General features: G+C 54.3%; 1 protein-coding gene across 5 annotated transcripts in view; it reads left to right on the top strand.

The window, feature by feature from the left end:
• Window positions 1-13,397: 13,397 nt before the first annotated feature.
• Cntfr (ciliary neurotrophic factor receptor) overlaps window positions 13,398-21,403 on the top strand; it is a 39,894-nt gene continuing 31,888 nt past the window's right edge. For 2 of the 5 annotated variants that reach the window (XM_042271010.2, XM_016004552.2), the window contains exon 1: window positions 13,755-13,912. The gene's annotated coding sequence lies outside the window, so the exon portion shown is untranslated. Of the gene's footprint in view, window positions 13,418-13,754; window positions 14,046-21,403 lie in introns of those variants that run through there. The other 3 variants (XM_042271009.2, XM_006985960.4, XM_006985962.4) reach the window with 3 other exon arrangements.

The following is a 21,403-nucleotide window of genomic DNA, read 5'->3' as shown; positions in this document are numbered from 1 at the left end:
AAGCACAACAATCTAGTCCTGAAAATTGGTCCTTAGTAGACTGACATCTCCGCTGTTCAAAAGACAGCTAACGATAATCCACGGGGTGATAAATCAGTCACTGTACTCAGAACCTCCAGTCTCCGTAACCTAGAGACCTGTTTCACAATTTCAGTATTTCACCTTTAGGGTGAAATGTGACAGGCGTAATAGGTGCAGACTCAGGAAGTTCTTCACTGCAGAAATAAGAGCCCCATTCCAGCACTTAGAGACAGGAAAAAATCTCGAAGAAGAAGGAGGTAATGCCTGTGGAGAAGCTTGAAGACTAATTGGCTGGGAGAGACACAGGAAGGGCAGGCATGGAGGGAGGGAGATCGTGAGCTTGGGTGTAGAAGACAAGAAGAAAAAACAATTTGGTGAATGAAACTCAAGGAAGAGCCTATGCGGAATGAGTCTTGGGGGTGGTTTGGGGCCACACTGTATACAGAAAGACCTATATGCCTGGCCAGGGAGTTTGCGCTTTATCTTGAGAGTAATGAGAGGTCCCGCAAGTCTCCAAGGAGGGCACGAGGTAAAACGTCAGACTGCTTTAGAGTGAGCACTCTGGATGTTTCAATTTGCTGAGAGGAGGGAACACAGGGCGGAAACAGCAGTGAGGAAGCTGAGAAGAGACCAGCAGGCCAACACTGTGACTGGACTAGGCCCTGGGGAGTCCTTTCCAGCCTACGGGGCCTCTCAATGCCCGCTAGTTACTCCGAAAGTGCTATTAGCCCCATGCGCCCTCTGCCCCAGTGAACGAGCCACTAAACTGCTGTTCTTTTGAATTCTGTCCTTCCTCCTCTGGTTATTTCGGCTAGAACCAGGGTCTTGGTCGGCTTCCATATCGAGAGGCCACAGCATCTACGGTCCTCTCCGTTAGTAGATCTGTCAGCTTTCAGCTCACCCAGCATCATAGCATCTCTCAGTGACCCTTCCAAGTGTCCTCAGTATGGCTAAGGGACCTCCTCTCCCAGGGAGCTAGTCACTCCCTGCCACCCTCACCCAGAGTACACTCACAGGCCTGCGTGTGCGTGCATACTGATGTCCAGGGGGTTGTCCTCCCAGGAAGAGGGGTACAAGCCTAAGAGAAACGCCCGGAAGAATAAAAGGCACATTTGGAGGTGGCGGGAGGAAATGTGGTCTACCAGGTCTCACGGGTTCAGGTCGGAGCCATAACCAGGCACTGCCAGCAGGGGGCACCAGAGTCAGCCCGTGAGCAGGAATCGAGTCACCTTCATTCCGTCTCATGAATATGCACAAACCTGTTGAATTATGCAGATAGAAAGGATGTAAATGTATATGCAAATTTGGTGCTGCCCTCGTTGTTGCTATGGAAACGAGTGAATAGCAAGGAGGGGCGTACCCTGGGGAAACCTGGGCGGAGAGCCTGAGACCAGGAGACTTTGCCGGGCCACCTGCTCTTCCCAATCATAATGTTTTTGATTTATTTCTTTGCTTCGCTCTGTCTTTGTCTCTCTGCCTGGCTCTCCTTCCACTTCTCTCTCTCTTTTGATCTCTCTCTCCTCAACTGTTTTTTTTCTTCTTCTGAGTTTCCCTGCCTGAGTTTCTCCATGCTGTTGTTTCTCTCTGAGGGAAACACCGCTTGCCTCTGACTTCCGGTCTCTGTGTCTGTAATTGCATGCCTTTCTCTCCTGTCAGTCTGCATCTGTCTCGCATCTCTGTCAGGTCTGTGGTGTTTGTGCCTGTGTCTCTGAGAGCGTCATTTCTTGGTCTGTGTCTTCTCAATCGCTCTGGTCTGTCTTTCTGAACCTTTGGTCCCACAACTTGTCTCCGATGGGAAAGACAGGAAGCTGCACATCTGTCCTTGACTGAGGGATGCACCACCCCTGGACCAGCTGCCCACATGTTCAAGGATTCCTAAGCACTTTCCCCACATACAGTCCTGTTTTGAATCTGGCCCCTGTCACAGCATTGACACACGATCCCCATGACAGGCCTTGGCTGGCTGCCAGGACAGCAGGACTCCTTTGCCTGCTGTGCATCTGCGCCCAGTGTCCCTGCCTCTCTGGGCTCATCTTCCCAGCGCTCCTTGAAGCCGGTGGGCACCTTGAGGCAATGATGTGCTGAGCATAGGGAAATGAGAGAAGAGCCTTAATTGCTTGCCCATCTGGCCCTCTGCCCAAAAGCTGACGTGAGGGGTCTGGCTCAGGCCCAGGTGTGGAGGTGTCTGGGGCCGGTTGAGACCTATCCTGGTCCCCAGTGAAGACTCCTTGTTGAGCCACAAAGCTGAGCGGCAGCCTCTCTGTGGTCTGCCCAATGCCCCTGCCCTGCTGTGGCTTCAGTCATCCACTTCCTTATTTGGGGCGCTCTAGCTGCCTCTCCCTCAGCTGGTTTCCATTTGATGAACACCCATTCTACACCGTGCCCCTGCCTTTACGGGTCCTCTGTGACACAGAACGCACATGGAGATTTTGTGCCTCACACTAAGAAGGAGGTCTTCGGCCAGATGAAGAGCCCTCTCCAGGTTTCCTCTGTCTGGCAGCCTCAGTTTGGGAATACAAATTTAATGCAGGTGCAAAAGTTGTGGCTCAGGGGCTGGAGAGATGGCTCAGTGGTTAAGAGCAATGGCTGCTCTTCCAGAGGACCCAGGTTCAATTCCCAGCACCCACAAGGCAGCTCACAACCGTCTGTAACTCCCGTTCCAGGGGATCTGACACCTTTACACCAATGCACATAAAATAAAGTTAAATAAATTATTTTAAAAAAAGAAAGTCGTGGCTTAAATGTGAGTGAGAAAGAGACAAAAGAGATCTAGGGAGGACACTTCCATACAGGGTTTGGAACAGAGCGTGGGAGGTTCCAGGATGTTTTGAGTGCGGGAAGCCACTCTATATGAAGGTAGAGGGCTTCCCCTTTTGGTCTTCAGCTCTGGGCAGGTTGCCTTACCTCCAGGAAGGCACTAGTCGTGGGGGATCTGGCCTGCACCCAGGTGTGGGGGCGGCTGAAGCCGTCGGGACAAGTCCCTCTCCTCCAAGAGGCGGTGGGGCCAAAGCCCCCAGCTCCCCTTCCCGTCCAGGAAGGACCATCTACCTGAGTACTCCCACCCCCATGATTCACCCGTGTTCAGGCCCAGGCGTGATCCTGCTACCAGGAATCCCGTGTTTGAAGTTTTGAAAGTCCCCCCTTGCCCCAGCCCACCCCAGTTGTGCCAAGGGATAGGAGAGAGGCAGACAGGGCTGTGGGGTGGGTGGAGCAGCCGGTCTGTAGAGCCAGACACAGAAAAAGCCAAAGATCAGGAGAGAGATAGAGGCGGAGAGAGATGATGTAGACAGTGAGAGAAGACCTGACCGAGGAGACCCAGAGATATGGATGACGCCAGCGCCTGGAAGGCGTTACTACTGGCCAGACCTAGTGCTAAGCACTCCACTGGGCTGTCTCATTTAATTTCATCTTTATAGCAGTCTTAGGAAATAGGTGGCTGTTATGATCCCATTTTATTCCTGGGGTAATTGAGGCTCATTTTACTTCTAGAGTAATTGAGACATTAAGTCACTTGCCTGAGGCTTCAAAGCCAGAAAGCTGTGAAGCAGGTATTCAAATCCTTCGGTTCGACTGAGAGCCAGGGGAGAGAGACAGACAGAGAGACAGAGGTTGGGACAGATAGACTCCCATACCGGCCCTCTTGGGTAATCTGGAAATCCGGGAATCTTCAGGCAGCTGTTAGGGGAAGGCGTTCCCACCGAGCTGAGAAAAGCAACTTCTGGGTCTTCTTGTCAGTGATGAAGGGGGGTGGGGAGAGGGAGGGAAGGAGAGAGGGAGGGAGGGAGGGAAGGCCCCCACATCATGGAATTCCTTGGCTGACCCCTCTCCTCCCAGAGCCGCTTCAGAACAGCCAGCAGATGCCTCCTTGTGAGGGGCCCTGGCTTTGAGAACTCTTCTCCGTGTATTTATTGAGCACCTGCTGGCTGGAGGGCACCCCTGCCCCCACACCTACATCTCCTCCCCCCTTTCCCCCCTCACTCTGGAGAATCCCTTACTGTCTAACTTCAACCCCCCCTCCCCCCCCATAACCTCTGCAAAAAGCAATTAAGACTAGAATCTGGGACACTTCAAAATAAGGAGGTTAACGTAGTATACACCAAGGCTCTTGAAGCACAGAGAAGAGGTCCCCAAGGTCTGGCTCGGGTGTCTCTGGTTGGAGGTCCCTTCTGGTTGGTTTGGAGAGGAGGGTCAACAGCCCAGCTGGTGGGGGCCTGAGAGAGCCAGCCTGTCAACAACAGGGGGACCGGGGTGAGAAGAAAACCAGGAGCTATCCTGGGGGAGCCCGGGAGTTGGCGTTATGGTTTCTAATGTCTTAGCCCTGGTTTCAATTACTCTCAAGGTCCCCAGGGTTCTCCCACCACTGCATGCAGGCTCCTGAGCTTGAAGAAGGTTCAGGAGTCTCTTGGGGAGACCAAGAAACTAGGGGTTCCGGGGTAGAAGCCTAGGGCCTGGAGGGAGCCTTTTCATACTCTCCCACCCCTGTGCGTGGCTGTGTGAGGCCCCGCAGACCACACAGGGCTCCCAGAAATAATGGGAAGCTGGGAGGAGCGTGTCCATTGCTTCTTGTGAGCAGGGCCAACAGGTTCCCCAGCTCCATCTTGGTCCTGCTCCCTCCGACCATCTTCTCCGCTGACAGCTAGGGCTTAGTCTCACCACGCTCTTGTTTCAAACCTCATAAGGAACCCTGATCCTAGATTGTTTTGCTCTCGAGGCCATCACGACTCTCTTGTTTTCTTCCCACACCTTCCTCTTCTTTCCTTTTTCCTTTTTTTTTTTTATTGTTGTTGTTTTGTTCTTCTGTGTTTTAGTTAAGACCTCACCATGTATCCCAGACTGGCTTCAAACTCACAGCAATCCTCTTGCCTCAGCCTCTGGGGCACTGGTGGTTATCTATTTTGTCACATTTGTTTCGAGACAGGTCTCGTGTGGTCCAGGCTGGCCTTGGGACTCACTGCGTAGCTGAGGTTTGCCTAGAGTTTCTGATACCTTTCAAATGCTGAGATTGCAGGCATGTGTCTCCACCCTTCCCAGCACATACACTCTCTCTTTCTCTCTCTGTGTGTCTTTGTCTCTCTTTCTCTGTATGTCTGTCTCTGTCTCTCTGTCTCTCTCACTCTCTGTGTCTGTCTGTCTGTCTCTCTTTGTCTCTCCCTCTCTCTGTGTCTATCTCTGTCTGTCTCTCTGTGTCTCTGTCTCTGTCTGTCTCTCTGTCTCTCTCACTCTCTGTGTCTATCTGTCTCTCTGTCTCTCCCTCTCTCTGTGTCTATCTCTGTCTCTCTGTGTCTCTGTCTCTGTCTCTCTCACTCTCTGTGTCTGTCTGTCTGTCTCTCTTTGTCTCTCTCTCTCTCTGTCTATCTCTGTCTGTCTCTCTGTGTCTCTGTGTCTCTTTGTCTCACTCTCTCTCTGTCTTTGTCTCTCCCTCTGTGTCTATCTCTGTCTCTCTGTGTTTGTCTCTGTCTCTCTTTGTCTCACTCTGTCTCTCTGTCTTTGTCTCTCCCTCTGTGTCTATCTCTGTGTGTCTCTCTGTGTTTGTCTCTGTCTCTCTTTGTCTCACTCTCTCTGTCTGTCTCTGTCTCTCTCTGTCTTTGTCTCTCCCTGTGTCTATCTCTGTATGTCTCTCTCTGTCTCTGTCTCTGTCTGTCTGTCTGTCTGTCTCCCTCTCTCTTAACCTAAGTCCCCGGTTTCTGTCTTAGCCCACCGCTCCTCCTCCTCACATTCCATGGTTGCTCCCTTCTCCCAGTCTTGCTGTCCTCCAGCACTGTCGTAATGCCCAGGTCAGCCTGGGACTTCGATGAATACCCAGGCCTTCCCGTGTGCTGGCGCAGAGGGCCCTGGGAACCGTGGAGCAGGCTTGCACACCTCCAGCCAGCTTGCCCTCGCTCGGTTTGAGTACATTCTCTCCCACCCTAGCTGTGTCCTTGTCTACCCATCATTCCACAGACCCTTCGGCTGAACACGCCAAGGCCTTGTGAGTGGCACCATCATCTCCCAGTCACTAATGCCAAAAGCCTGGGAGTCGTCTGTGCCTTTGTACACAATGTTCCCTCTGGGCCTGGCACACAGTAGGCGCTAATAAATGTCTGTTGAACTGACTTTAACTCAATTTTCTCTCTTGGACTTCCGCCTCTGCCTCTGCCTCTCCCTGGTGCTTGGTGTCGATAGCATAAGTCTCCGATTTTTTAATTTCCTTGGTCTTCCTAATCACCATAGTTGAGTTTGTGGGGGAGTCAGGGCCTCTTCCCCCCCCCCCCTTATTTCCCATCCTAGTAGTCACAGCTCGTCAGGAAGGAAGCTTGGGGGTGGTGAAGGGAGAGAACCGGTCTGGAGGACCCTATTATCAGCAGCAGGGAATCACTGCAAGGGACACTCCTTTGAGGACAGATGTCTCCACTGTGAAAAATTGGAGGGGTAATCAGAGCCCGCTGGGGCGGGGAGACAACTTCTGAGGAGTGAATTAGTTTCATGCAAATTTTTGCAAAATGAAAAAATGCATCTGTGATTTTGCAAGTCTGTTTTGTGTCCCTGTTTTTGCCTTAAAAAAAAAAAATCAAAAAACACCAAGTCCCCTGATCTCACATGCCCTCCTTGTCCTTCCTGGCCCTCCCCATCCTCTCCCATCTGAAGCCTCTGCTCCCACCAGCTTCTCTTTCCAAACTTAACCCACACCCCAGGATCACCACGGGGAAGATCCTCGGGAGAGCAGACGCTGGGTGATGTATCCAGGGGGGCTGTCCTCTGTGTATACCTGACATGATTCTCACACACACACACACACACACACACACACACACACACACACACACACACACACACACGGTCATGGTAGAGGTGGAAAAGATGAATCTGAGTGATCTCTCTCCATCAAGGCACTCCCCTTTCTTTCCAGACCCAGGATCTTGTCCAAATCAGGAAGAAAATTTAACCTTCTGTGAAGTCAGCTGCTCAAGACCTCACTAGCAGGAGCTGGAGAGATGGCTCAGTGGTTAAGAGCACTTACCATTCTTGCGGTGGATAGGTTCAGTTCTCAGGACCCACAGGTTGGTCACAATCATGTAACTCCAGTCTGGGGGATCTGATGCCCTCTTCTGACCTCCACAGGCTTCTGCATATATGTGGTACACGTACATACACTCAAACACATGCGTACACATAAATAAATTTCAAAAGAAGATCTCACTAACAGTCAAGTGAGTCCTATACTCGTACCTACTGTACGCCTTCCAGACCACCATGGCCTTGGCATCAAAGGCATTTTGGGATGTGGTCTCTGAACCACTGCAGCCTTAGCCTGCCTCCCAGGCCTCTTCTCAGTCCTCATTGAGCTTACTAAGCCTGCTTCTCATCACTGGTGGTAGAAGCCCTTTCCGAGGCTCGCCCGCCCGTGCCACTTCTAAGGTCAGAGCCGTCCCGCTCACCTCACACCACACACTCATTCGATCTGTTTTAAAGGATTTATGCATGTAAACATTGAATTAGATTTATTTAAATCTATCTCAAGCTGGGTCTGGTGATGCAAGTTGATGATCCTGGCTACTTACAGACAGAAAGGTCCCAAGTTCAAGGCTGGACTAAAGAGTGAGTTGAAAGCCAGTTCGAGCAATTTGGTGAGATCCTGTCTCAAAATGAAAAGTTAAAAAGAAGACAGCCGAGGTGGCACACACTTTTAATTCCAGCATTCAGGAAGCAGAGGCAGGAGGATCTCTGAGTTCAAGGCCAGCCTGATCTACATAGTGATTTCCAGGATAGCCAAGTCTACACAGAGATATCCTGTCCCAAAATAAATAGACAGACAGACAGACAGACAGACAGATAGACAAATAAAAATTAAAAAAAAAAAACTGGGGTATAACTCAGTGATAGACAGCTCCTCTAGTATAACACACATACACAAAATCTATTTCAGCTGTTAGAATCACCCACTTTATGCCAGACCCAGCACTAGAGATGAAGCCACAGGACAACCCTCCTGGAGCTCAGAGGCATCATACAGCTGGGCAATTAGATAGACATCACATCAGCCATGAACTTAGACTTCACACTAACCGTATTAGGCAAAGAAGTACGGCACTAGGAGAAAAAAAAGGAAGGGGCTTAGGCCATGCCTCTCCTAGGAGACACTGAGGCATCTCTTCTTGGCTGAGGAGGCTGGGAGTTAGAACTGGGGATTTTGCATGGGCTAACTGTACAATTATCTATCTTTCTTGATTAGAATGTGAGCCCCATGAGGGTGGGAACTTAAAACAAATTTGAGGCAAAATGTAAACAGTAAAGTGCACAAATTTTAAGGATATATAGTTCAAATTACAAGTTCAATTTCAGTTTTGCTTGTTCCAAAGTTTCCTAGAAGTGAAATGAATCAGTATGTTCTCTGGGTCTTCTCGGCCTCCTCTTTGCTCAGCGTTTTGTCTGAGGTCTACCCACGTTGTTACGCATAGCCAGAGCTGGCTCTTCTCCGATGCTGTGACCATGTCACTGTTATCTATTGGGGTTGTTTCCAGTTTGGAATATACGAATGAATAAAGCACATTTGATTCTTTCTTTGAGGCATATATCTGGAAATACACAGAACTGCCAGGTCCTGTGATCTCTGTCCGTTCATTTTAGTAGCTCCTGCCATTTTCTAAGATGTACCAAATTACACGTGCATGAACCATGTATGGAATCTAGTTGTTCTACATCCTTCAGAAGACAGTGTCTGGTTCACTATTGTACCTACACCAATGCCCGGCACACAGTAGGACGCACATACATACTCTTAAGAACAGGAGGTGCCATCAGCATTGATATATGTCGCTCTGGGCTCAGCATCAACTTGCTGAGTGACTCTGGCCGATGTCTCCCTGTCTTCAACATCTTTCCCGATCTGTAACATAACCACCAACGCCAAGCGCCCTGCTGCCCAGTGCCAGCTGGGTGCTGTGAAAACCAGCCACCTGTTCATTCACTTATCTCACTTGTATTGCTTAAGGATGGCACCTACTATGTGCCAGCACGCAGAGGGTGTGATCTGTGACATTCCACTGAGAGCCTCTTTCGGGTCAGCCAAGGCCAGGGTCACTGCCTATCATGTCCCCAACTCATCTTCCCAGAGAAGTCTTCTCTTTCCTGTCCAGCCCTGACCCCAGGCGGGGGAAGGGGTCTGGACTGAGTCTGTGGATGGAAAATGTGATTAATAATCAAAAAAACATCCGAGAGGAAGAGACCAGGAAAACAACTTCGGGAAGGCTCCTTGCCCAGGGGAGGGGGGCCATGTCCTGGGCCTTGGGACAGCTCCGGCCACCCTTTCTGGGAAGCAGCCACAGGAGTGGGTAATTTTAGCCAAAAGCAGAAAGAAAGGGGAAAAAAGCCACTTTAATGACTTATTTTGAAAGATGCCCCCAATGTAAGCAAGCCCTGCTTCCTCTAGGAGCTTGTCCTCATTCTGAGCCCCTCCTAGGGGTCCCTTAGCTCGGGCATATTGGATGGGGGAGGGTAGAGACTCTGGACTGGGGGTAGAGGAGGAATTTCAACATGAAATGTTTTGTTCATTAGCAGAGAACATGGGGGGAAATTCCCTTTCTTCTTGGGTCTGGGCAGCCCAATCGGACACTCAGAAGCTATTGTGAAAAATAGAGCCTTAGGCTGCAGGGTAGGGTGAGGGTTATAGTGAAAAGCGGGCAGAGGGGCTGTCTCCGGCCTCCATTCAGATTTCTGACTTCCTGGGGGTTCCTAGGCCTTAATCCTCCCTCCTTCCCAATGCTTCCATCTGTCCTCAGATTTCCTTCTTAGTGAAGCAGGAGCAACTGTGGTTAGACTGGAGTTAGGACTTCCCGATGGGAGGAAAGAAAGATTAAGGAGGGAAGGAGGCCTTGGGCCTTTTGAATAATTTAGAATTTTGATGGGGGGGGGGCGGTGTTTGATGTTGGTTGGTAATCTGGTAGGTAAAATAAATAAATAAATCTGACGTTATCTTGGGGCAGTAGTGGAAGCCCCTGTATCCGTGTGGATTTAAGGACTCTAGTAGGGTGGGACGGGAAGGTGGCTCCAGGGAACCTGGGTGATTTCAGTTTGAATGCTTTGCCTCGGTACTGGGGCCCCACCTCTCCCCCCCCCACACACCCTCTACCTTCGGAGAATGCTTGCCCTTTTGCGGTACTAGAGATGGAAAGGGTCAGGGCAGCGGTCTCCACGATGGGATTCCAGGAGGGGGGGTTCTTGTGAGTGCGCCCCAGGTGCTGTCCCAAGATGGTGCTGGAGCCGTTTCAGGATGGGGGGCGGTGAGTCGCCCATGGGGGTGGCTGGGCTGGTCCCTGACTTGGGGGGGCTCTGGGTCCCCCCTCCCTGGCTCGGCCCGGGGCTGTGTCGGGATCGGGTTTCTCGGCGCCTGGAGCCTCCGCGAGGCCGAGCTGTTCCCGGGCCCCGGCCAAGCCGCCCCGGGCGCTGGCACTGTGCGAGGAAGCAGGGGGGGTAAGGGGGAGTGAGGGGGGGCTGCGAGGGCGTTTACGTAACTGCCTCCCAGAGCCCGCCCCGACCCGCCAACCCCAGTGTGATTGAGAGCGTGTGTGACTGAGTGTGTGCCTGTGTGACACGCAGCGTGCTGTGGCTGTGCCTTGAGTGTGTGCTGCTAAGGATGTGCGACCCAGAAGTTCAGTCCCGTCCTTGCCCAAGCAAGGGTCCCATGACTCCTCAGGTCCCATAGTGAGGCTGAACGTTCCGTGAGGCTGATGAGTGTGTGACTTTATGTGACCCCGTGTTTGGTGCTGTTAAGGTAGCCCGTGTGAACATGTAGCCGGGAGGTTGCCTTGCGGTGGAACCTTCTGGTGCAAAGCTGGTTAGAAATGGGACTGTTTTCTGTAGGAGCGCTTGGAAAGGTGACCACAGAAGTAGCTTTCCTTCCTGGGGACAGATCAATATAGATTGGGAAAGCGTCCTTGCAGCCTAAAGGCCTGAAGCTAAGTCCGGGGGTAAGGGGGGGTCGGTTTAGTGCACCCCGCCTGGAGGGTGAAGTCTGAAGACCTGGCCACAGTGCTCCCTCTCACAGAGGCTATAAAACCCCAGGAGGGCTGGTGTCCTCAGTGGTAGAGCACTTGCCTAGCACTCCCTGGGTGCAGTCTCGACCATTGCAGGAGCAAAGCTTCTCTGGTGTCCTAAGGCCTCTGCCTGATTCTGGGTCCCTCCACTACTGTGGGGCCTCTAGTCTGGGGGTTCGGCCACTTTGTCACGGGGCGACAGTGAATGGGCTGAGATAGGGTTTGAGGGCAGGTGTCCGTGAGTGGGACCTGCCTTGAGGCTAAGAACACTACGGTAAGAGAAGGAGCTGGTGGGGAGATGGCTGGCCAGCTCTTTCCAGGAGAGCTGGAAAGGGGGTGCGGCCAGAGGTGAAGGCCTGTCTAGGCGCCTAGCTCTACCCATAGGCGGTGGGTAGACCCTCACAAGGCTGAGGAAGCACAGAGGCTGGTGAGGAGACAGGGCATCCCAAACGGCAGGAGCGAAAAGCCACCAGGACTCCTCCGGTGGCCCGGCTCAGTGGAAAGATCGCGGGTTCGGGGCTAGGCGGCCACAAGATGGAAAGGGCACAGACCCTCCCTTGCTCGGTAGGACCTCAAGGCCTCAGCGCGGAGCCGGATCGCAGCCCGAGGACGCACACCCCGCCCTGCCCGCCAGGTGTCGCTGCGGTCCCGGGGAAGCGAGCGCGGTCGCTGGTCCCGCTCCAGGAGCTACCAGCCGACAGACATCCCCCACCACTGCCACCCCGGGTCCGACGTGCGTCCCTCCTCGTCCTCCCCACACTGAGTCGTGTTCCTGGACTCGGGACGTCTGGTGCGAGCCCTGGCCCGCACCAGGTGGTTGCGGCCGTGATGAGGGAGGCCTCTCTCTCTGTGCCCTGGTCTCGTTTGGGGACCTTTGTCGGGGCGTAGTTCCTGACTGCCCCCAACCTGCAGAAGGATTACATGCAAAGCCAAGTCGGCCCACTCGGGACCCGCCGATCTCCGCGTCCGTTTGTCTGCCTGTCCCCAGGCTGATGTGAGCGCGCATGGGTCCATCAGCATTAGCCCCTTCTCCAGAACCTAATCTGGTCCAGGCCTACCTACCATCAGCACAGAAAGACATAACTGTGTGTGTCCCCATCTCCACCGCACCTCCTGCGCTCCACCCCTCAACCCACTGTCTTATCAGGGTCTGAAGCCTGGCGAGCTGAGGTGGGCCCAGAGAAGTCAGTTAGGGAACATCTGCGGTCGGGAGTTAGGCTCCGATCCTATGGGGCTCATCTATGTTGCTGTGTGTCCTTAAGCCCTGGCCCACCCTCTCTGAGCTTCAGCCCTTCCTGGTTCCAGACTGCTGCACGGTGGAGCCGTGGAAGTGAAAGCGAAAAGCCCCAGCAGTGGCGGGAAGGTTTTTTTCCTCTGCAATACAGTCTCTGAGGCATTTGTTGGGAAAGGGCCCGGGCGCTGTAGGCAGCCTGCTGGGGAAGGGCGTGAAGAAACAGCGAGATATTTCCCTCCCCTAGCCCTCTGCCCTGGACCGGTTCCCTGGAGGGGCAAGGCCCAGGGATTATGGGTCAAAGGGCAGTCGAAAAATCCAAGGGGGTGGACCTCTGCTTCTCTGCCTCTGGCATCCCTTTTTCTATTGCGCTTTCGTGTGGCCTCAGAAGCCGATCAGGTTGTCTAACCTTAATCTCCCATATTGTGGCCAGAACAGAGGCCTAGGTTCAGTGAAGTGAACCACCCTGCCCCTGCCCCCAAGACCCAGGCTGCGGGGGTGGGGCGGGGGTGCCAGAGCCGAGCTCAGCTAGCTGAGGGGTACACCCCGCTCTGGAACTGTCCCACCAGGCAGTTAAGTCACAGCCTCCCTACCCCTTCCAGGGAGGCTGCTCTCCAGGCCCCGTGTCCCGGGGACGGAGGAGAGTGGTGGTGATGACAAGGGCCTGAGCATCCACGCTGGTCCATGTCGAGTCCTGGGAGCGGAAAGCCCGCTAACCCCCCGAAAGAGGGACTAGGAGGGAGGTGGTTGATGGGGCGGTAGGAACAAGGGAGGATGAGAGGGCTGGTTTAACGGGCACTGGGGGGCTCTGCCTCGTACTCTTCTCGGGGATGCTAGAAGGACCCCGGAGTTGATCCCGGGTGTGCCAGAGTGTCAGTGCGAGAGACGCCGAAGAGCAGAGCGGACGAGTGTGTGTGTGCAGGAGAGACCTGGCCAAAGCTGAGAGTGTGCCGAGCGATCCCGGGGGTGGGTGCGCGCCCGGCCGCCCTAGGAGAGCGGGCGGAGTGGGTGTGGGTGTGTGCGCGCGCGTTTGCGAGACCCGCGGCCCGGGCTGCGCGTGAAGCACGGGGTCCATAGCCGTCCCGAGGGCGCGCCGGAGAAAGGGCGAACGCGAGGGGGCCACGCGTGCCAGTGCGGGCGAGCGTGCCAGCGGGGGGTAGGGCGCCTGCTTGCGCGGGGCGAGTGGGAGCGGGGGCTCACAGGCCTGCGCGGGCGAGCGTGCCCCCGCGAGCGTGCCGCGCGTGCCAGGCGCGGGAACGTGCCAAGGCGGGGGCGCGCGGGGGGCCGAGGCGGGGAGGGGGGGTCGGGGCGCGCTGCCGCGGAGGCGCGGGGAGACAAGGCGAGAGGGGGAGGGGAGCAAGGGCGCGCGCGGCCGAGCGGGCGCCCGCGGTCACATGGGCGAGGGAAGGAGGGAGGGAGCGCGCGAGGGAGGGAGGAGGATGGGGGGGTTAAAGCCGCGGAGAGCCGAGGAGCCGGTGCAGAGCGGGCGGCGGCGGCGGCGGCGGCGGCAGTGGAGGCGGCGGCTCCAGCCGGCGCGGCGCGGGGTTCGGCAGTGGGATCCAGCCGCGGTGCTCGCTCCGCGCTCCTGCCTCGCTCCCCGCCTGCAGCGGCCGAAGGGCGCGGCGCGGAGCCCGGGTGGCCCGAGGGCGCGGTGAGTGTTCCGTGGCCGTCTGCGCGAGGCTAGACCCTCGAACGCTCAGGCGGACAGACCCGCGGACCCGCGGCCCTCGTGCGCGCGGGGAGAGAGAGCGAGGGGACACGCGTGGACCCCGCGGTCGGGGGAGGTAGGAAAGTTCACCAGAAACTTTGCCCGCAAACTCGGGGGCGGGGGGCGCACGAGCAGCAGCCCCCCACGTCCGGGCGCGCCAGGGGTTGGGCGTGGTGGTGGTGGTGAAGCTGGGCAATCGGCTGGAGGGAGGTGGCCCGGGCGGTTGGTCCTAGTGTCCCTGTTCCTCCTACCCTTGAGCAGCACGCTCGGGGTCTGGGAAAATTCCAGAGCTGGGGCATCGCAGTGGCCCCCCACGCACCCAAAGCTTGCTTCTTTCTCGGGGAGAAAAAAAAAATCTGGACTTCAAAGTACCCGGGAGTGTAAAAGGATGGCTGCGCTTCTGCCAGTGCCCGGGTATCCGTGTGAACCCGCGCGTGGTGTGTGTGTGTGTGTGTGTGTGTGTGTGTGTGTGTGATCCTGCCTGTGGTTTTCTCATGAGTCCGCCTGCATCTATCTCCACGCAGTGGGTCCCCTTCAGTGTCTCTTTGTAAGTCCTGGTTTGTGTGATCCAAGCCTGTGGCATACCCCCAAGTGTCTTTTTTTGTGAGTCTGCCTATGTGAGCCTCCTCCGGTGCGGCTGGGTGTCCCCAGGTTGTAGAGAGTAGTGTATCTCCCGGTGCGTGGGGGGCTGGGCCGCGGGGAGGTCACCAGACGGACAGCTCTCCTCGACTCCTCTCTTCTGCCGAGCTTCTCCAGCGGCTAGCTCGCTGGCTCCCCGGCCCTCCCCCTCCAGTAGCTTCAGGCGGGCAGGACTATTTCACGCCTTGTTGAAAATTCAGGATTTTCTTTCTCTCTGTCTAGTCTCTCTGTTTGAGAATCCATCCCCCTCACCCCCGCATGTATGTATGTGTGTGTGTGTGCATGCGAGTCTGGCACCTTATCTTGTCGGCAACACTGGGTGTGTTTCTGTATGGCGTGTGTCTTTAACACAAGTTGTTTTGCCTGTGATGTATTTTTTTTCTGTGTCACAGGATGTATTTGTGTGCTTGTTTGCCATATTCACCGAGGTGGTAAGAGTTGGGAATACCGAGTGTGTTTGTGCATCAGTGAACTGTTGTGTGTCCTGGGGTCTGAAACACTGGGTGTATTTTTGTGCGTCTAACCCTGGGTGTCTGTCATTACTTGGGGCTTGACCAATTGGATATTCATGGAGATGCAGGGTTAGCTTGGGTTTGTGAGGTGACTGAACGGTGAGTCTCATCATGCCCCTGTCTCCGCTCTCACAGCCCACACAAATCCTTCCTGTCGGTTCCTGAGGCTCCAGAAGGATCAAGATGGAGCTTAGGGTTCAGACCCTGTCAGAACTGATCCTCCAGTTGGGACTCTGAGTCTACCCAAAGACTAAGAGTTTAAAGTTCACACTCAAGACTTCCTGGGGTTCTGGAATTCACACTCCGATTCACACTGGAACACTTAAACTCATTCCAGAGACTTGGGGATTACCCTCGTGGGCTTACATTCAGAATTCCCCCAGCATAGTGGACTTTGCGTTCAGATTTACACTTCCTTCCTGGGGTCTGCTCTCCTATTGGGTCGGTTCTCACGTGGGGCTCATATGTACACATCTCTATCCTTTAGCTCATAGGTTTCCGAGGAGACTTAGAGCTGGCCCACAGAAGCTCACCGGGGCTCCAGGGCTGCTACTTTGTCTCCTAAGACCACGGAGCTTCCTCAGATGGACACTTTTATTCAGAGATTCTGTCACATTGAGACTAGAGGCCCACATTCAAACTCACATAAAGAACATGGGGCCCAGCCAGGCGTGCTGGTGCATTAAAGGCATTTCATCCCAGCAGAGGCGGGCGGATCTCTGTGAGTTCGAGGCCAGCCTGGTCTACAGAGCGACGAGTTCCAAGACAGCCAGGGCTACCCAGAGAACCCTGTCTAGGAAAATCAACACCACCATAGGGCTCATATTAGAACTCAAGGACTCTTTGGGGACACTGCGGCTCCCATCAAGCTCACATGCTCCCCGTGGCACTGTGCTCTGCCTTACATCTTTACAAAGGGGCTCACGGTCAGATTCAGCAACACTCACATGGGGGAACCAAAGGGCTGGACTCCAGGGGGTAGCCTTGGACTCACACCAGGATCTGGGTGACTCCCTCAGACTGCTGAAATCCTGTGACTCACACTCAGATTCACAGAAGGATCTGAAAGTTCCTACTCAGACTCATAATAGAACTCAAGTGCCCACACTATGGATCCTCACGTCTCTCCTGTGATCAAGTAGATGATAACACTGGGATTCCGAAACACTTGGGTTTACAGAGGCACTGTGGGGTTAACATTCATGCTTTAAAAGGGAAGCTTGGACTCACACCCAGAACGCCCTGAAGGCCAAGAGCTCACACTTTGAGACAGAGTTGTTAGGGGCTCCTAGGACTCAGCTGAAGTCACCTCAGTCTTTCTGACCCCTGGGACCGACAGTCAAGCACACCTCAGGACCTTAGTTCACACTCAGACTCATCCTTGGGTCTCCAGCACTGCCAGAGAACCAACCAACCAACCAAACAAACAAACAAACAAAAAAACCACACTTCAATCGCAGAGTTCACACTCCGACTGACTTTAGAGCCTGGTGCTTACACGAAACTCATACTTTTGCCCTGTGGCTCACACTCAGACCCACACTAAGACTGTGGTGCTCACGATTCCGCTTTGGGACTTAGACTCAGTCACGTGTGCTCATGTTTTTCTTCGGGTTGTGGTGCAGTGTCAGGGCAATCAAGGCGAAGCACCGAGAGCCGTCCTGGGTGAAGACCGGATGAAGATGGGGTATACATTTGTTTATGTCTCTCCTTTCACACAAGGCTGTGCTCTGACGGCAGGGGGGTGGGAAACACTGAGTGGTCAGAGTCTCCCTCCCGGCCTTCCACAGCCAACAGAGCCCTTGGCAGGATGTCTGAGTGGTTTGTTGGTACAGGGGTCAGTGAACCGTCAGATTCCTCCATGTGCCATGTGCATACTCCTTAAATAGTTGTGGGCACCACTTCCATGGTAGAAAGGATCAGGGCCAGGTGGGGGCAGATGAGACTCGCGTCCTCCCAAGACACCCCTCCCCTCAACCCACGCATCCTTGGGGGTGGGGGTAGGGCTCCAGGAAAGTTCCCAGGTGCTGCATTTGTTATGCTAAGAGAGAAGTGCATCTCTCTCTACCCTTTGCCTGCTGGAGAAGGGTAGGGGCCATGTTACGTCTCCTGGCTCCAGTGTTTACCCAGGAATACCTACCCACCCCCCTGCTCCCTGAAAGAACAGTAGCCCTAGGGAGTCTGGGCTGCAGCCAGCCCTGGGACTCTACCTGCCTTAGAGAGATGGTCCTGGACTTCACAAGCCCACTGTGGAGACCAGTGGGTGGGATCACCTGAGGCATACTGTCCCCCACCCCTAGGAGCTTACACAGTAGAGACTCGGTCCATGGAGGGGGTGCATCAGGCTGAGGTGGTCAGGCTTTCACTGCTCCATAGCCGTGAAAGATGTGTCCCTTTGGACACATGCTCTCCAGCTCCCCTATGGGGGAGGGGGCTTGGAGGCAAGGCGTCCTGCACTCTGCCCCCCCATGGCGAGTTGAAGTGTAAATGAATCGGAAACATATGGAGTGGATTTTCTTTGAAATGCAGATCGGTTGGGGGGGGGACCATGTGTGCCTGGTTTGGGGAGGGGGGGGTCCCAGGAAGCAAGAAGGCTGAAGTGAACTGACCCCTCCTCCAGACCCACTACGGGTGGGGGAACTCCTGTGGCCCTGGGTGACCACACCCACATGGGCTCTGGTTTCCTGGGGGGAGGGACTATGGATGGAGAGCAGGGGGTCATTGTCCCCCTTCATCTTTGCAACAGGCAAAAAGGGAGCCCCTAAAGTATGGAACTGTGCTGGGTTGGGGGTCACCAGAGGCAGGAGCTCTGGCTGCCACAGGGTGAGGGCTGGAGCAGATGTGGGCGTTGTTAGTGTGAGACCCTGTCCCTGTAGAGAACTGGCTCCCAGAAGCTGGAGCTGGGGCTGCAGCAGAAGCAATTGAAGTTAGACTGGGGTGGTGACTTACCAGGGCCTATGTGTGTGTTGGGAATGTGCTGGAGAGTCCGTGAACGTGTGGGACAGATTTCCACAGATCCAGGGCAGTGTCCCACCATACCTCTATGTGTTCTTTCCTCCTCGCATAGCTCAGCAAGGTGGTAGTGTTGCCCTTGAACTCGGTGGGTTCTGATTCTGCCTCATGCACCGCTGTGCCTGCCTGGGACATAGATGGGGCATAGAGTAGGGGAAATGCCTTTTCTCTCCCGTCAGACACGGGGCTTCTTGTGGGCAGGACCGGATTCCCAGTGCTCAGCAGGAAGTGGATTCTCCATAAATGTTGAGGCATGATGTGGGGAGAAGAGTTCGAGTTTAAGTTTTGAGGACCAGCAGCTCCCGTGTGCACCCCTCTTTGGTTCAAAGGGTCTGTGAATGACTTGCAAGTTAGAATTGGGAAAAGCTTCCCTTTGCTCAGAGAACGAGGGCAGGAATTAGACACTTTAGTTAGGTCTGGATGAGAGCAGTGACCTGGTCCTGAGGCATTGCCTGGAGGTCATTCTGGCCCCCCCCACACACACACACAATGGTGATTTTTCTGGTGATAGGAAAGTCTTTATTCCCCTACAGCATCAAATGTATCCCTCACTCCGGACTGTAGGTCCGGAGAATGGACCCCATATCCAAGCCACCAAAACTCAGCTCTGAAGCTGGGTAGCTGCTTCAGGCAGGGTGGACTGTCTGTATTGGTTATTAATGTCTGAGAATACAACATTTGGACCTTAAAAATACTCAATCCTGCCAGACCCTGGGAGTTACTGGTGGGGGCCCATGTAGCATGGCTGCACCTTAGTTGGGGAGAGAAAAGGAGAGATTCACACACCCACACTACTATGAGAGTCTCCTAGGAAAAGCTATGAGTAAACGTGAGAGTTGGAGAAACTGAGGTGAGCCTGGGTGGCAAGCGTACGAGAGACCGAGCCTTTGGTTTGTACAGAGCAAAAGTTTATCAAATCAGTTATGCGGATTAGTCAGACTCTGACAGCATTCAGGGCAGCTGGTGGTCCTAAACACTGTAGGATTTCCTCCTTAGCGGCCTGAGAGCATCCAGAAGTACAACTCAAGTCGTCAGTAGGCACCTTTTCAAGTTCTGAGTGAGCAAGCGTGTGGTAAGTAAACAGAATCTTCCCCAAGTGCCCTCTTCTGAGCCACTGCCCATCCCTGTCCCCCTCCATGCAGCGGAGTTCCAGCAAGGGTTCTGAGACCCCCTTTTGTAGACTTCTACCTCACTTCTGACCTCGGGCCTTTGTGTAAGCCCTCTTCTCAGGAGGAGGAGGAGCAGCCTGGTGGTCCCCAAAAAAGGCAAGAGGAGTCCAGTATCAGAAGGCAGATGCCACGTGACCTTGGCCCGTGAGCTGACCTTTCCAGGCCCCTCCGTGAAATCGCAGGATGGGGGGGGGGGGCTGGGCCCTGGCCCAGGCCTGGAGAGAAGGAGGTTTTGGCACCCATCCAGGCCCCTGACGTCAATGTCTCTCCAAATAATGGAATCAATATTGGGGTGGGGGGGCAAGCGTGAACCAGGCCCCAGCGATTAGAAACAGATCGGCACAGACCCGCAGCTGATTCTGATAGAGATGCTTTGGAGATTTAGGGTAGGAGGCCTGGAAGGAGGTAGGCTGGGGTGGGGGGGGGGGTAGGGGGGCACTGAGGAATGGGGAGCCAGAGCCACCCAGTATCCAAAGCTGGAGGGTGTGTATTCAAGTGGGCAGAGACTAGAATATTTAGAGTTGGCGTGGGGCCGGGGGAGGTCCCTTGTCCTGGTGCCTTCTTCCTTTGAGCCGTTTGAGTTTCCAAGGTTAAGGCAGTTGTGGGTGGTGGTGACATCTTTGAGCAAAAGGGTGATGGTAGGCAATGAGAGTTCACCTGCCTGTGTCTCAGGCCTGGGCCCCTCCGCCATATTAGCATTAGGGTTATACACAGGTGGTGGTGGTGGTGGGGAGGTGTGAGTGAAACTAAGTGAGAGGGCGTCTTGCTTGGCACCTAAGGGCATTCATCCAAGTTAGAGAGACGGTAGCCCCCTGCAGAGCGGGAATCTGGGCTGTCAGCTCCCATTCTCTCGGTCTCCTAGAAAGCTGCAGGTGAGGGATGGAGAGGAGCATGGGGTCCACGCGGCCGGCCAGCGGGGAAGGAGGGGGCTGGCCTGGCGGCAGCTGACGAAAACCAGGAAGAAGGGCTGGGGGAGCAGCTGTAATTACAGGGCATTTATTATTAATCAGATGAAATTGCTGGAAGCAGCTGGTGTAATGTGCGTAGCGATGCTGCATGCTTCCCCAACACGCACACGCACATACATGCCACACACAGCTTGAGCCTCGCTGGCTTTTTTTTTTTTTCTTGTGAAGGTCAGACGGCTCTGTATTTGTCTGTGTGTCTGCCTGTCAGTGTGCATCAGTCTGTGTTGTCCTGTCAGCCTGTCCCCTCTCCGCCGACATCATCTCTTTGTCAGGCTACCTGCCATTCTTCGGTTTGACATACGCCTGTCCTCCCTTCCATCCCCTCTCTTCGGGGTGTCTTGGTGTGTTGGTATCTGTCACCAGCAGTCAGCCTGTCTCTCTAACACGCTGTTTGAGTTACTGGCCTTTTCTGGTTACTGATGTGTCTGGTTTCTGGGCAGGATTCCATGGCAGAGCCCCCTGCCTCCCTCATGAGCATGCATTTAGGCCCCTAATCATACCTTTGGCAGATTTATTCTGGGACCTGTTGAGGAAGCAGTCAGACCCTGGCTGTCTCTTGGGAACTTGTAGAAGGTGAGGGGTCTAGTGAGTGCCTAGATTTCATGGAAGCTTTTTGATAACCCTGAATTCCCAGGGCCCTTGCCAGTGGCCAGTCGTGAGATTTGGGACAAGTCGCTTTTGCTGTCTCGGGGTTCTCACTACAGAATGGAAATAAGGTTGTCTCAGAAGGCTGTTTTGATGATTCAGCACAAAAATGTAAGTTAAGCCGGCTGGAGAGATGACTCAGCGGTTAAGAGCACTTCCTGCTCTTGTAGAGGACCCAGGTTCAGGTCCCAGCACCCACATGGCTTGTAACTTCCGCTAAGGGAATCTGATGCCTCCACTGACTTCAACCTCCTGCATACATGTGGTGCACACACACACACTTAGGTGCATGCACACACATGACAAAAATTTGCTTTTAAATGTAAGTTGGGAGCTGGAGACATGACTTAGTGGTTATTAAAAGCATTGTTGCTCTCAAAAAGACCCAGGACCCACATGGCAGCTCATGTAACCTGTCACTCCAGTCCCAGGGGTTCTAACCCACCTCTTCTGACCTCCAAGGGAACCACACACTCACATGATATGCAT

Source organism: Peromyscus maniculatus, chromosome 2 (genome assembly GCF_049852395.1).
Source record: "Peromyscus maniculatus bairdii isolate BWxNUB_F1_BW_parent chromosome 2, HU_Pman_BW_mat_3.1, whole genome shotgun sequence".
NCBI classification, from domain to species: domain Eukaryota; kingdom Metazoa; phylum Chordata; class Mammalia; order Rodentia; family Cricetidae; genus Peromyscus; species Peromyscus maniculatus.
Note: the sequence above shows the minus strand (reverse complement) of the source record. Positions and strands in the feature narration are given on the sequence as shown.